Genomic DNA, 14204 nt, shown 5'->3' with positions numbered 1-14204 from the left:
TCTTCTATTATTATTATTATTATTATTATTATTATTATTATTATTATTATTATTATTATTATTAATGTTTTTTTCAAGACAGGGTTTCACTGTAGCTTTGGAGCCTGTCCTAGAACTCACTTGGTAGACAAGGTTGACCTCGAACTCACAGAGATCCACCTGTCTCTGCCTCCCGAGTACTGGGATAAAAGGCCTGTGGTGCTACTACTGTCAGACTGATTTTTTTTAAATCAATCTTTCTTTATTTCTTTTTATTTTATGCTCACTGGTGCATGTATGCCCATGTGAGGGTGTCAGAAGCCCCGGAACTGATTTTACAGACAGGTGTAAACTGCCGTGTGGGTGCTGGAAAATGAACCCAGTCCTTTGGAAGAGCAGCCAGTGTTCTTAACCACTGAACCATCTCCTCAGCCCCAGTCATCTTCTATTATTAAACAACCAGGAAACAATTTATTTTCTGTCCTGTAAACCAAGGTTTTTCATCTCGCCACGAAAACAGAGCGTTTGGTGAGACCCACTTCCCACTGACTAGAATTCAAATATAGACCCATCTTCTGGCTTCTAGACCTCCAGAGAGTGCATCCCTGATTCACTTCCCAGCCTCAACTCATCCCTCCCTATTGTTCTCTCCTCTTGCAGCTCCCGAATCTTCTTTCACTGAGTCAATAGAATCCCTCCTGTAGATTCTGTCTCTGCTCGTGGAGATTCTCTCTTCTTGCCCAACCCAGTTTGCCCCAGTCCATCCTTTGTGCACCAGCCTGAAAACAGCCTGGTCTTGAGTATACCAAGATGCATCTCCTTCTATATGAAGAGGTGGCATTACTCTACAGACCTTACCTGCTTACGGTGCAATATGCTGCCACAGTTGGAGTAAATTGATGCTGGCACCTGCTTTAGTTTTCTTTTCCTGTTGCTGTGATAGAAACACCGTGGCAAAGCAGCTTAAGGAAGAAAAGGTTTGTTTGACTCGCAAGTCCAGGTTGCAGCACAGAAGGGCAGTTGAGATAGGAGGACCTTGAAGTGCCTGGTCACATGACATCTGCACTCAAGGGCAGAGGGATGGATGAATGCACAGCAGTGCTCGGCAGTGTTCCCTGCTCTTCTGCAGTTCAGAATCCCCCTCCTGGAGAGTGGTGCCACCCGCAGTGGGCTGGGTCCTCTCTCCTCACTTAATGTAAGCAAGGTAACCCCCCACAGACATGTCTACAGGTCAGCCTGATCTAGACAATCCCTTATTGATACTCCCTCTCCAGATCCTTCTAGAGTGCGTCAGTTGATACTTAAAATTTAGGACCACCACACCATTACCCAAAAGTTTATGACAATGTGCAATTGGGAAACCAATGGGAAAAAAAAGTTAGTCTTAGAGAAGGGCATCTCGACTGTTAAAAATATTGTAAAAACCAAGCAGAGGCCATTTAAATGATATGTTTTCTAAATGTATCTGATTGGAAGGGCTCACCAGATCTGACACCTTCTTGTGGCAGTGCTGCTGTTTGTTTAAAGGGATGGGCTAATATTTTATGTTTGTGCCTTGTTAGGAAGATAGAGGATTGTTCTTTTTAAAAAGAGAAACTCCAGCTTCCCCATAAACCAGGTTTCGGGAACTGTATTATCTCTATTTATATTAGCAAGCAATTTAAACAGCCTCTCCCCCCTCCCCTGCCCCCGTTTACAACGCAGACATCACTAACCACTGCATCTTCAGAGGACCAGGCTCCCATTTCATTTTCCATCCTGAGATCACCTTGGGAGAAGAGAAGGACAGTGGGTTTAGGAATATTTAAGATGCCAAATCAGTATTTTGAATAACACTACTTCAGGGAGTGTGGGAAAAGAGAAGACAGATTCGGTTCTGGAAAAATAATCAGATTTTGAAATATAGCCTTTAAAACTGGACAGTCGAGAAAAAAAATTCAAGGATTCGATTCCAGTAGGAGACAAACGAGAAGATCGAATCAAGAGCTTGTGCGAGAATGAGCCCTAATATAAAATAAAAACATATTCAGAAGTGTTCATCTCTGAAACCTATGAGAATATGGGCTCTGCAGACACATCCTCATCAGGGCCCCAGTGGATAGGATTTCTGCTTTATTTAATGACTTTCGGGTGTGACTCATGAATTTGATGGTAAACAGGGTCGTCTCACAGCCTCGGGTATTTTTATCTGAAAAGAAGGGCAAATATGCAGGGGTATAAAAAGGACATGAATTTTATAATAAAATAACATGAGGGCCTTTGGAGGGAGTAAGTATCTCTGTGGAATGCAAAGCTAAATAGATTACCATATGCTTCCTTCAGGAGCATTTGAAAAATGAAGACCAAACGTATTTTATAGAGTGAAGCTCCTCTTTGTGCAGATAGCCACTGACTTGACGCTGCAGCTAAAATAAATATGGTACCTTCGGAGCGCTATGCGCAGGCACTGGTGACCTATCAATTTTCCTATCTCGGGAAAAGCGAACCAGAGGATGACGGCCCTCTCCCAGAAGAGTGGTTGATATACGTTAAGTGGCTGTGACTCTGCTTCTGATTATTAATTGTGGCTAATATAGAGCAAGAAGGTGTCCCCAGGCTCCGCAGAGGCTTCTTGGAACATAGGGTCTGTAGGCCAAGGGAAGAGAAGGAGAATTTCCCGATTTGGTTTCTGGTTGCACTGCCGGACCCTGCAGCCAAGCGTACCCATGCTTTCAAAGGTAAAGTTATCAAACACCTGAACAGAAGTAACTTAGGGGTTAGGAAGATTCATGCTCATGGTTTGAGAGGGCATAGTTCATTATGGCAGAGAAGGCTATGCGCATGCGCGGCAGTGGGAGTATGACGTTGCTGCTTTGTACACTTCAAGTCAGAAAGCAGACAAAGGTCTCCAGCTGGGCCTCAACCTCCCCCAACATCATCCACAGCTGGGAATCAAATGCTCAAATACGTGAGCCGGTGTGGATACTACAGAGTTAAACCATCACAAAGGCCCTGGGAGGGATTCTGCCAGTGTGTTGTCATGGTTATCTGCCTGGAGAACATCTGCAAAGTGAAATGTTTTAAGCACAATTGGTTCCGATGTTGTCTCCAAGGGCTTCCGCTCCCCCTCCATCACCCTTCACCCTTCCTTTGGAATCAGGTGCTATTTGAATGACTATTGGCATTTCAAAATAAGTTATGGGAAAGGTGGGTCGAGGGTGAGTTTAGATGGGGGTTAATATGATGAATTGATGTGGTCCTCTGCCACCGGCACTTACCGTTATGGTCCTGGTAACATCACGGTACAGGAGTGATGTCTGGGAAGACGCTGCACCCACTGTGCAGATGAACCATGGTTCTGGTAGGCAAGCTCAGGGTGAGGTCAGCGCCACAAAATGAAGAAAACCTGAGCTGCCTGGCGCCCATCAGAGAAAAACTGTGGCTGGGACAAGAAGAATTTGGACGTTTGCCTGACCCTGAGGAAGAAGAGGAAGACTTGATTCTCTTCAGCACCTTGGGGAAACTGGGTATTCAACGCTCAAGAATGTCCTCATTAATGCTGCATACACAATTATAAATATGCCTTGTATTATTTCTTTAGGGGAAATTTTTTAAAAGGTCACAGTTCTGCTCTGAATATCTTGCTGATTTGACACTGAATTTTGTAATAAAATGTATGAAGATAACATAAACCATAATATATTACTGAGCATGTTAGTGGCAAGTGGGCAGCTGGGAGCCTTAATTCAAAGAACGGTTAAAGTCAATCTCTACATGAGAAAGCTTGAAATTGACCCCAGACCCTAGAACTCTTGCATGAAAGTTGATAGAGTCTTCCCCAAATCCCACAAATAATCTAGAAAGAAATGCAATGACCAAGAATGTGTTTTAAACACCATATGAATATTTGCAAATTGACAATAATTTTTAAAAGTCTTGATCGATCACAGTAGGAGGAAGACTAAATTATTTTCTTATTTTCTAAAGAAGTAGTTTTTAAAATAAATTCCTGTAATAAAGAGGTGATCAAAGAGTAAGAAAGAACAATACTTTACAGGTGTCACATGGTTAATAAAATACGAAGGTATTTTTCTGGATTTGGTGATGTTTGTGACTTGCTAGTTTTTCAAAACCAGTGATTTGTCGTGACAGTTTCTCATTCTAAATCAATATCCACTTCCTTCGCAAACTGTATTTCTGTACTTCGGGTCCTCTAAAGGCTGACTCCTCGCATGCTAGCCTGGATTTTGGAGACACCAAGTGCTTCAACCATATTGGCTTCTGTGTTCTTGTCATCATTGGGCAAAGACTTCCCTTGGGTAGTTTTCAGTTTCCTAATCTCTAAAATGAGATAACTGTTTGCTTGTTGGGTTCTTGAGTTAACACTGGAAAATATTTAGCTAGAGCTTAGCAAATGTTGCTGAAATCTTAAGGAGGGGACATCCCTTGTTCATTTTATACCTACAATCCCCAAATTTACTCATTTATATACCAGTTTCCTGGTTTTTTGCTATGTCCAAACATCATCTCTAATCCTCCATCTAATACTTATTTATTTGAACCTGAAGCACTCTAATTTATCCTATCAATGATATAAAGTATTGATTATACAAATGAAATTTTCCTAATGTCTACTCCTTTATTGCTCTGTGAATAACATTGAAAAATTAGTTGATGCCAGGTGTGGAGCCTGAGGCAGGAGGATCAAGAGTTCAAGTCCAGTTTTGGCTAAATAGCAAGTGTAAGGAAAGTCTGAGCTAATTAAGTGAACTTGTCTCAAAGCAAGCAAACATGTAAACAAACAATGAATGAATAAATTACAAAATATTAGTTTCTGTATTCCTTAAAGTCACCTTGAGTAATACCATTGACATGGGCATCATGGTTTAAGATTCAGTGTGGGAACAGCTGTTTTGGTATTTGCTTTCCCTGATTTTATTATTAACTCACTAAGTTACTGATCCCTGTAGATATTCAATTACTAAGTCACTACTGAATGAAATTGTTTATCAGCAGCCATTTACTAAGTATCTGGGGTGTTCAGGCTCTGTGCTGGATGACGAAGGGATGTGAATACCAGCTAGCTAATTGCTTGTCCTGGGGAGCCCAATGAGGGAGCCAGCTCTGTACATAGGCAATTAATGGAAGCTTAGAAGGACCTAAGAGACCATAAAATAGGGTTCAGGGAGTCAAAGGTAGAGAGAAGACTCCTTGTGCCTGGGGGAGTCATTGGTCCCACTGTCAGGTACCTCTCAGAGGACACACACACAACTCTCCGTCCCCCTGGGCGCTCATGATGTAACCATGTTTGGTTATTGCGGATGGGTTTGAGTGTCAGCAGGAAGAAGTTCTTTGTTGAGTGAATGCTAGAGAAAGTTCACTGGGAAGAATTCTGGCCAAGGCAGACACTTCATGCAGCCTCTGTCACCCCTCGATTCTTTCAATAAATATTTGTTGAGTGTGTGTGATTGGCCTTGAGAATTTGGGGTCTGGCACCCTGAAGATTAAAATGCATTGCGAAGGTCAAATGCTGTGCCAGGCACAACCCTGCAAACAGTAATTGACTAAGAACCATGGCTATTGCCATGAAGGTATATAATGTCATAGAAATACAAAATTTGAAGTAGACTAGAGACTGGCATGTTCAACTTTAAAAATCGTTAATTCTTGGAGAACTTCATACAATGTATTTTGACCATATTCATCTCATCTCTTCCCAGATCCTCCCATATCCCTCCCCTATAACTTTGTGTCTTCTCCCTTCCTTTCTCTTTTCTTTCAAAAATAACCCATTGGCTCCATTTACTCCTAAGTATGGCCATATATTCCTAAGTGTGGGGCCATCCACCAGGTCACGGGTGGCTGATCTACCAGGAGCTATAGCCTTAAAAAAAAACTGATTCTATCTCCCCCAGAAACCATCAACTATCTGTTTCTCCCTAGTTATGGGTGTTATTTAACAAATTCATCCCCCTTCCACGTTAGAGTGTTGGCCAGCTTGGTTTTGTACAGACAAATTCAACTGCTATGAACCCATGAATGCAGCAGCCCTGTTCTATCCAGAAGATGCGTTAACAGTTATTTCTTTGGAATGCCAACTCTCAAAGAATGACACAGCATTTTCTTATTAATTATGAAAGCTTGGTCTTAGTTTAGGCTGGTCCCCAACTATCTCTTATAACTTAACCCGCTTATATTAATGTATGTTCTGCCACGTATCTTGTTACCTGTCCTCCATATTGTATGTCTGATTCCTTCTGAGTTTCGCTGGCAAATCCCACCTCTCTTCCTTTCAGAGTTCCTATCTTTTTCTGACGTCCTGCCTATCCTCTTCTGCCTAGCTTTTGGATGTTCGGCTTAGTTAATAAACTAATCAGAAGGTGTCTTGGAAGAGACACATTTTCACAGTGTGCAAAAAGATTATCCCACAGCAAGATCCTGTTTTTCTCTGATCTTCCTCCCTGACCTCTGACTCTTACAATCAAAAAAAAAAAAAAGATATTCAGAGAGGAACCAAAGGACAGAAAGAAACGTCTATGGTGTGGGGTTGGGAGTACCACTGTGGGTAAAGTGTGTTGTCAGTGTAGACGTGTTAGCATGGTGAAAGACTTAAGGCCTAGATGAATAACTTTTGGGGACACAGACCCCTTCTCTGATGGATTAGTGAAGGATGGTGTTGGTTAACCTTGATTGCCAGTTTGACTGGATTGGGAAACAGCTAGGAGATTCCTGAAGTACACTGCAGGGGCACTTCACTATTATTTGATTAATTAAGGGGAGCAACGCCCTTGGGTATGGGTGGCATCATTCCCTAGGTTCCAGACCCAGGTAGAACAGAAGGGTGAAGGAGCACAGTCAGTGTCAGTACAGGCACATACACTCTCTCTGCTTTCTGGCCTGCATGATATGAACTGTCCTGCCTGCTCTTCCCACCTCAGTGGACTGATGCCTCTGAAACTGTGAGCCAAAACAACTCTCTTCGTTCTCGAGCCTTTTGTTCTCAGGCATTTGCCACAGTGATGGAGAAAGCTAACATGAAATGTCTAGGTAGGGAGATGAGACACAGGATCGAGGGCATTAGACGTCCGGGATGATTCAGGGTGCGGGAAAAGGCAGCCTCCATCTGTATTCTAAGTACAATGGAGAAAATGTGCTGATCATCAGCCGAGGAATTTCCGGGCTAACTTTCCCTCCAGAGATGCTCACTCCCTCATGAGCATGGAGAGGGGATTGCCAAGGACATGAACTTGAGTGGAATACTCAGATCAAGGGTTGTAAGGGTGCGAAGGGAGAGTGGTAGAACTATGGAAGCAGAGGAGACGAGGTCAGAGTGATTTCTTGAAGCAAGTTGACTGCCAAGGCAATCCTGAGACAGAGAAGAGTGAGGGCATGGAGTGGGGGATGGGGCACCATGGGTACCAGAGCCACTGCTCAGATTGCCCTCTGAATCCAAGGTCTGGGAAGAGTCTGTGCTCTGGAGCCTTGACTTTACTCTCTAAACTCTTTCTTTTCTTTTTCTTTTTCTTTTCTTTTTTTTTTTTTTTTTTGCATTCTACCACTGAGTAGGTGTAAGGCTAGAGCAAAAAGCACATGGAAATGCTGTCTGATACTAAGTGGACTCCAGAAGCGGGGTTGCGCGTGCCCCAGGGAAACACATTTCCCGTCAGCTTTACGGCGTCTTCTAGAGAGGTAGTCATATGGTAAAGACACTCGTATACATGCCCATCTTCATAGATAGTATAACTCACCACGGATGCGTCAAAGCCATAAACTAGGAGAGTTGGAGGCCATCACAGCTGTGAGTGGTTGATATTTTCATGTTAAGAAGCCAAGGAGCTACCAAAGTGGTGTTAACTGTGACGTGCCTGAGTCTCATGCTGTGTTCCTCTAGCCCCCGCATGGCTGAGGAGACAAGAAGTTTCAAGCATGGGCTGGGTCTCCAGCCGTTCCTCTTGTCCCTAAGAACTTCTGCTGGAGGAAGAAAACAAACAACAGTCTCACACCCAGTCACAGTGATGCTTCTGCAGAAGCAGGAGGGGATGTTTACAAGGATGGCACCGGGCCTAAGCCAGCTCAGAGACTACCTTCCTTCTTTCTTCATTTCTGGTTGGAAGCACCCCTCCTTGCTTGCCTGCAAACTCTATCAGCTTTTAAAAGGTTTTTCACTGCCACTAAAACTTAAACTTCCCAATATATCTCCTCTCTATTATGTTGTAGATGATATTTCTATGCTTATGGATTGCTTTCCTTTCTTCTTCTTCTTCTTCTTCTTCTTCTTCTTCTTCTTCTTCTTCTTCTTCTTCTTCCTCTTCCTCTTCTTCTTTTTCCTCCTCCTCCTCCTTCTTTTCCTCCTCCTCTTCTTCTTTTCCTCTTCCTCTTCTGACAACTTACTATGCATTTTTTTGGGGGGGGGTTGTCTTTCATGTCTCTTTTGAGGATGTTTGTTGATTAATCATCTAAAACTCTCTTTTAGAATACCCCACATTTAAAAGTAAGAAAATAAAACAATCGATAAAAGACAAAGAGGAGGGGCCAAATTCTCATCTATTGGTGAATCTCTTATTCTGAAGGCTCCAGATTCTGCTGGAATCTCCCTAACTCTCTACTCATCTGGTTTTGTTAGGATCCATCTCTGTTGAAAAATCTAGTTTAAGCTGCCTGGCAGTCTGAAAAAAAGGAAGATCTATTAATTTAATCATTTGTATGAATCACGTCTAAATGATCTCAGCAGAGAAAATGTGTAAGCCATTTAAATCCCATCACTACATATTATATAATAATTACTGCTAATTCCAGTTTGGATGGGCCACAATTTGGCTTTCCATCCCCTGCTTCTGCATACAGAGAATTGCAATGACCTCACCGGATTTAGCCTCTCCAGCCTTTAGGCTTTCTTTGGCCTTCCTCATTAGGAACTTAATAGCCACATTCCGCTTCGAGGGTCCAGTCAACTCCTAGTGTGCTCCGTGCCGGTAATTAGCATTCATTTTGTGATTTCAGAGTTCAAGCTCCTCACTGAACAGAACCCTGTGTTAATCACTACTGTCTCTCTCCCTTTGACTCTGATCTGTCACTACCGTGCGGCTTGTCCCATACCTAATTTTTTGCCCTTACCAGCCGACTAGCACCTCCGCATCCCACAGAGTCAGAATTGGCAACTTTTGACAGATCTGTAATCATGCCGTACTCATCAACGCCATGCCCGTTAGTCATCTCATTTCCACATTCTAACAGTTAATATGCCTTAATTTCTCTCACTTTGTGAATATTTAATTCCTCCCTTTTCAACATCATTTTTAGGTTGTGTGAATCATTTTCAAAGCCTTTGCTCTTCTCCCGGCACCATCATCTGCATATTTTATGAAATGGCGCAGTTAAGTCTCCGAGGGCTCTTGAGAAAGATGGAGCTGGCAACCTGCTCATTAGCTGTGTACCTGGGACCGTGTGAGTCCCAGATAATGGCCAGCTCCCATCTGGATTCGAATTAGGATTCGCTGACAAGTAATGGCCGGAATCTATCCTGGGGATGCATCGCTTCTTGGTGCCTACACCTTCTTTCAGAGAGTTCTAGAAAACTGGCTCAGGATGGGGGTGGGGAGAGAGCTGCCGTAGGGAGTCTCACATCCTGGCACCTGAGGCAGTCTGGTTCTTGAAGTGGAGACACCCAAGCTTAGCACGTCATCACCTAGGAAGGAGACAGAATTCCCCTGAAAGGACCCGCGCTGAAGGTCAGGTGGTGTGACCTGCGGCTTTTACACATGCCAGAACTTGGTTTTCACCAGAGACCAGTGCCCAACTGTACCTCCCTGGCTAGGACTAGGGTTTCCCTGGGTGAGAGACTTACAGTCAGGATGGCTCTAAGAGGATGATGTCACCGCTCTATGGGTTCGCTCAGGGGCCCTGTGAAATGCTCCCAGTAGCCAGCCTTGGAACTGTGGAAGGAGCCAAGCCACTCCTTTGTCTTTACCTTAAAGACTTCCAGGAGAGACCACAGCACCAGAGCCACCAAGGTGAGCGTGAGCGCTTCAGCTGCTTTCATGGGCTCATTGGCTGCAAGTAACATCCAGAGCTTCCGTATAAAATCCAAGCTTCCCACTTCTAAAACACGGAAGACAAGACTGCAGCAGATCTCTGTTCTTTGTGGGAATGATGTGAGCAGCGGGAGCCACACAACACCTGGCCCTGTAGCTGGGACATCTGTTCTGTCTCTTTATTTTCTCTGGCTGGATCCATCTATTCTCTGGACCTCTTTGGTGTCAGCTTGAGTCTGCTTTGCACTCCTGGGCTTATGTTAAGAGCACTGGCCCGTGGTGTAGCCACCATGTCTCTGCCCCATCGTATCTTCATTGTCTGCTTTCGTGCAGTGAAAGCAAACAGACTGGGTCTCTACTCTCTTACCACGCTATGCTGTAGATCTTAAATACCTACAAAGGATCATGTGCAAAAAGGGCTTGATTGACAGGCTGGGTCACTACTGGAAGGTGTCCAAACTCTTAAAGGATTGGGTCTGTGCTGGAGAGATGGTTCAGAGGTTAAGAGCACTGGCTCCTCTTTCAGAGGATATGGGTTCAATTCTCAGCACCCACATGGTACCTCACAACTGTCTGTAACTCCAGTCCCGGGGAATCTGACACCTTCACACCAACTCACATGAAATAGAGTTTAATAAATTATTTAAAATAAATAAATAAATAAATAAAAGAATTGGGTCTAGTGAATATTGAAGGTCACTGGAGGGGGTCTGGGACTCTGGCCTCTTCCTATCCCTTTCTGTGTAACCCTGAGGTCAGTGGCTTTGTTCCGTCGTGAACTCCAACACATGGTGACAGCACAGGGCCAGATGGCAATGAGCTGAAATTTCTGAACTTGAGCAGAAATAAATCTTCCCACCTCGCCCATAGATTTGTCTCAGGCGCTCTGTTGCGGCGGTGCAAAGGTGGCTCAAACAGCTAGTAGACAAAATGATCTGCCCATAATGCCACCATAAACAGAACTGAAGAAAAATGTACATTGAGAGAACATATCTAAATAAATTAGTAGGCTTGGCACATGCAAATTGTCCTTTAAAATGGCCTTTTACCTGGTTAGCAGTATCAATAGCTTTGTAGTAAAATAAAATAAAACCTAGAAAGACCCAATAAATGCCTTAACATGTAAGTAGAAACCACACAAATAAAGACAATGGAAGACTTACTGTTAGAATTAAAACCATGTCATGGAGAGTAGAGGGATGATTCAATGGGAAATACTACTTTCTCTTCAAGCAAGGGGACCTGAGTTTGGATCCCCAGAACCCATACGAAAAGATGGGTGAGCTATAACCCCAATATGACTGTGTGGGAGGAAACTGTGTGTACTGATCTGTTGGGATAGGTTGTTGATCCCAAGAGCTATCTGACCGGCAGCAGGGCCAAGAGTGAGCTTCCAATTCCGTGAGCAACTCTGCCTCAAAGTAATAAAGAGTAGCATGGCAGAGGGAGATGCCTGATGTCTTGCTCTGGCCTCTGCATGCACATCCCACTTGCTCATGTGTAACATGAGGGGGCCGGCTTGTTGGGGTTTCTGTCCCGCCCGGTACCCCCACAACCGGCATGCCCCAAAGAGAAAATCACACACAAGACTCCATAAGGTTATAAACTGATTGGCCCATTAGGTCAGGCTACTTATTAGCTCTTATAACTTATGTTACTCCATTATCCTTATCTACGTTAGCCACATGGGCTCAGTACCTTTCTCAGCTGGGCAGGTTACATCCTGCCTCTTCGGTGGTCTGCGCAGGAATGGCTCAGGAAGTTTCCTCCTCCCTAGCCTTCTATTCTCATTGCTCTGCCTCCACTTCCTGTCTGGTTGACCCACCTATACTTCCTGCCTGGCCAATCAGCATTTTATTAAAATATGATTGACAGAATACAGATAATTCTCCCACACCACTCATGCATTTACAGCACCCCCCCACACACACACACATGCACACACACAAACACACATGCAGGCACACAGGGGCATGCATGCAGGCTACCATATCTTTTGAAAACAATGCTGAGCACACCCCCAAAGCAGTTCCAACAGTTCCATAATTAAGGATGTCCTTGACCCCCTGCCACAGAAGGGAGTATTCCATTCTTGATGTGTTAATCACCTTCCCAGGTTCCACTCTGCACCAGTTAATCCTCTGATACCTTCCAGCAGTCAGTAAACCTGTACTTTTCACGCAAAGTGAACTTTGGGGATAGACTCTGCTTCCTAAAGATTTTCTCCAGCAGAAATGGATGTATCCAGTAGCCATTATGTCGGCAAGGATTTCACTCTCAGGCAACAACGATGTAACACTAATACCCCAGGTTTACACACCCATCTCCCTCACAACAGCTCAAGGGTACTACCATTTATTTATTTATTTTAGATGTTTTTCCCCCTTTCAGTGGAATCTGCAGTGCAACACTGCTTGCTCAAATCTGTGCTCAGGAGTGACCTGGGAACCATGTAGTTGGATGAAAAGTAGTTTGGGAATCAGGCCTCAGAGACACATGCCTGTAAGTCCAGTTCTCAGGAGGCTAAGGGAGAGGGCCACCTTGGACTTCATAGCCAGTACTAGAAACTCGGTCTTAAACAAAACAAAACAAGTACTTTTGATTTTAAGTCATCTGGACCTAGGTTCGAGCCTGTGGGTGGTGGCCTGAGTTGTGCAAACCGCACCATTTTGAAGAGTGTGAGAAAGTTGTCTGCAAAGCTGCGGAGAGGGCATAGGGAACCTCCTAGGGACAGCAGGGCCCAAAGCACTTGCAATGACTTTGGAAGAAGCTCTCCCACTCGAGGAGATGGAGGGAGAAGTGGGCTAGGGAGAGGGGCCAGCTGGTAAAGTGGTTGCCGTGCGAACCCGAGTTCCCAAGTTCAGTTTCAAGCATGCACATAAAAACCCACAAAGGCGAAGGACCTGTAACCTCAGAGTGGAGGAGGTAGAGGCAGGTGAATCTCCAGACTCGCTGACCAGCCAGCTCCACCTGAAGGTAATGACCATTCAACCCACACACACAAATCCCTTACCAAACAGTTTTAAGGGAAGAGATTTTTTTTTCTTACTTACATGGGTTCAAGCCAATCTCAGGCCTGAATAAAAACAGATATGCTGTTTTGTTTACTTAGAATATTCCTAACAGATGTGCAGGGACATTAGGGTCCCCTAGGAATGCTGTTTTTGAGAGGCAGTCTGTCTTGTACCGTGGACTGGATTTTTTGTTGTGTGCTAGTGAATTGGGGAAAATAGATCACCTCTACCTTAGCGACCGGATCTGAACATTTCAGATGACAGTGAACTTTGTTTTGTGGTGGTTACCGCTCCAGACATAAAGATAACATAAGTGAATGGTCTTTGAAAGGCAATCTGGGGCACCATATACTTGAATTATCATAATAAAAACTGTTAGTTTTGCAAAATAGATCATCCAGCCTCACAAATAAAAGATGATCTAGGATCTGGGGGAGATGGCCCAGTGCATTGGAGGCCTGCTGCACAAGCATGAAGACCTGAGTTCAAATCCCCAGCACCCATGTGGAAAGGAAATGGTGGCAGGCACCTGTAACACCAGCGCTGTCAGGGGCAGAGACAGGTGGCTGGACATGCTGGCTGTCAGCCTTGTTCCAGGTGCGGGGAGGGATCCTGTCTCAAAAGAGTAATACACGACGACAGGAAAATACCCTCTATCTTTCTCTGTTCTTTAAATATACATGCAAGGGTGTGCACATCTACACAATGGTGAGCTTATACCACACATGTACATCTGTGTACACACACACACACACACACACACTGAGAGAAAGGAAAGAGAGACACACAGAGAGACAGAGAGAGAGAGAGACGAAGCTACGATTCTACCATCTCTGGGGAAGGACCATCGTCTGAAGGGTCTTAAATCCTTCAAATGAGGAAGGTCCCTTCACTGCACAGCAATCCCACAATCCACTGGGCCTCTCTGTCTAAAGAGTCCTCTTAATTTCACCCCAGGGCTCATCTACTGTGAGTGCCATCCTGATATCTTTGAGAGGTGGCAGCCCTCCCCCAAATCTTAGTCAATTAAACAAGCTATTGTTTCTGATTAAGATATCACATCCCGGAGAATAATAGCAATTAGAGCTGGAACAGGGACCCCATGGGTCGCGCAGTCCACTTCCCTGCCAGCTCTCGAGGATGTTTTACATTACACCGTAGTTTTATGTGGTTTTCCTGATTTGGTTTTTAAAATCCCAGC

Source organism: Myodes glareolus, chromosome 10 (genome assembly GCF_982192425.1).
Source record: "Myodes glareolus chromosome 10, mMyoGla1.1, whole genome shotgun sequence".
In the NCBI taxonomy this organism is placed as follows: domain Eukaryota; kingdom Metazoa; phylum Chordata; class Mammalia; order Rodentia; family Cricetidae; genus Myodes; species Myodes glareolus.
The sequence above is the reverse complement of the archived record's forward strand: the minus strand, read 5'-3'. Positions refer to the sequence as shown.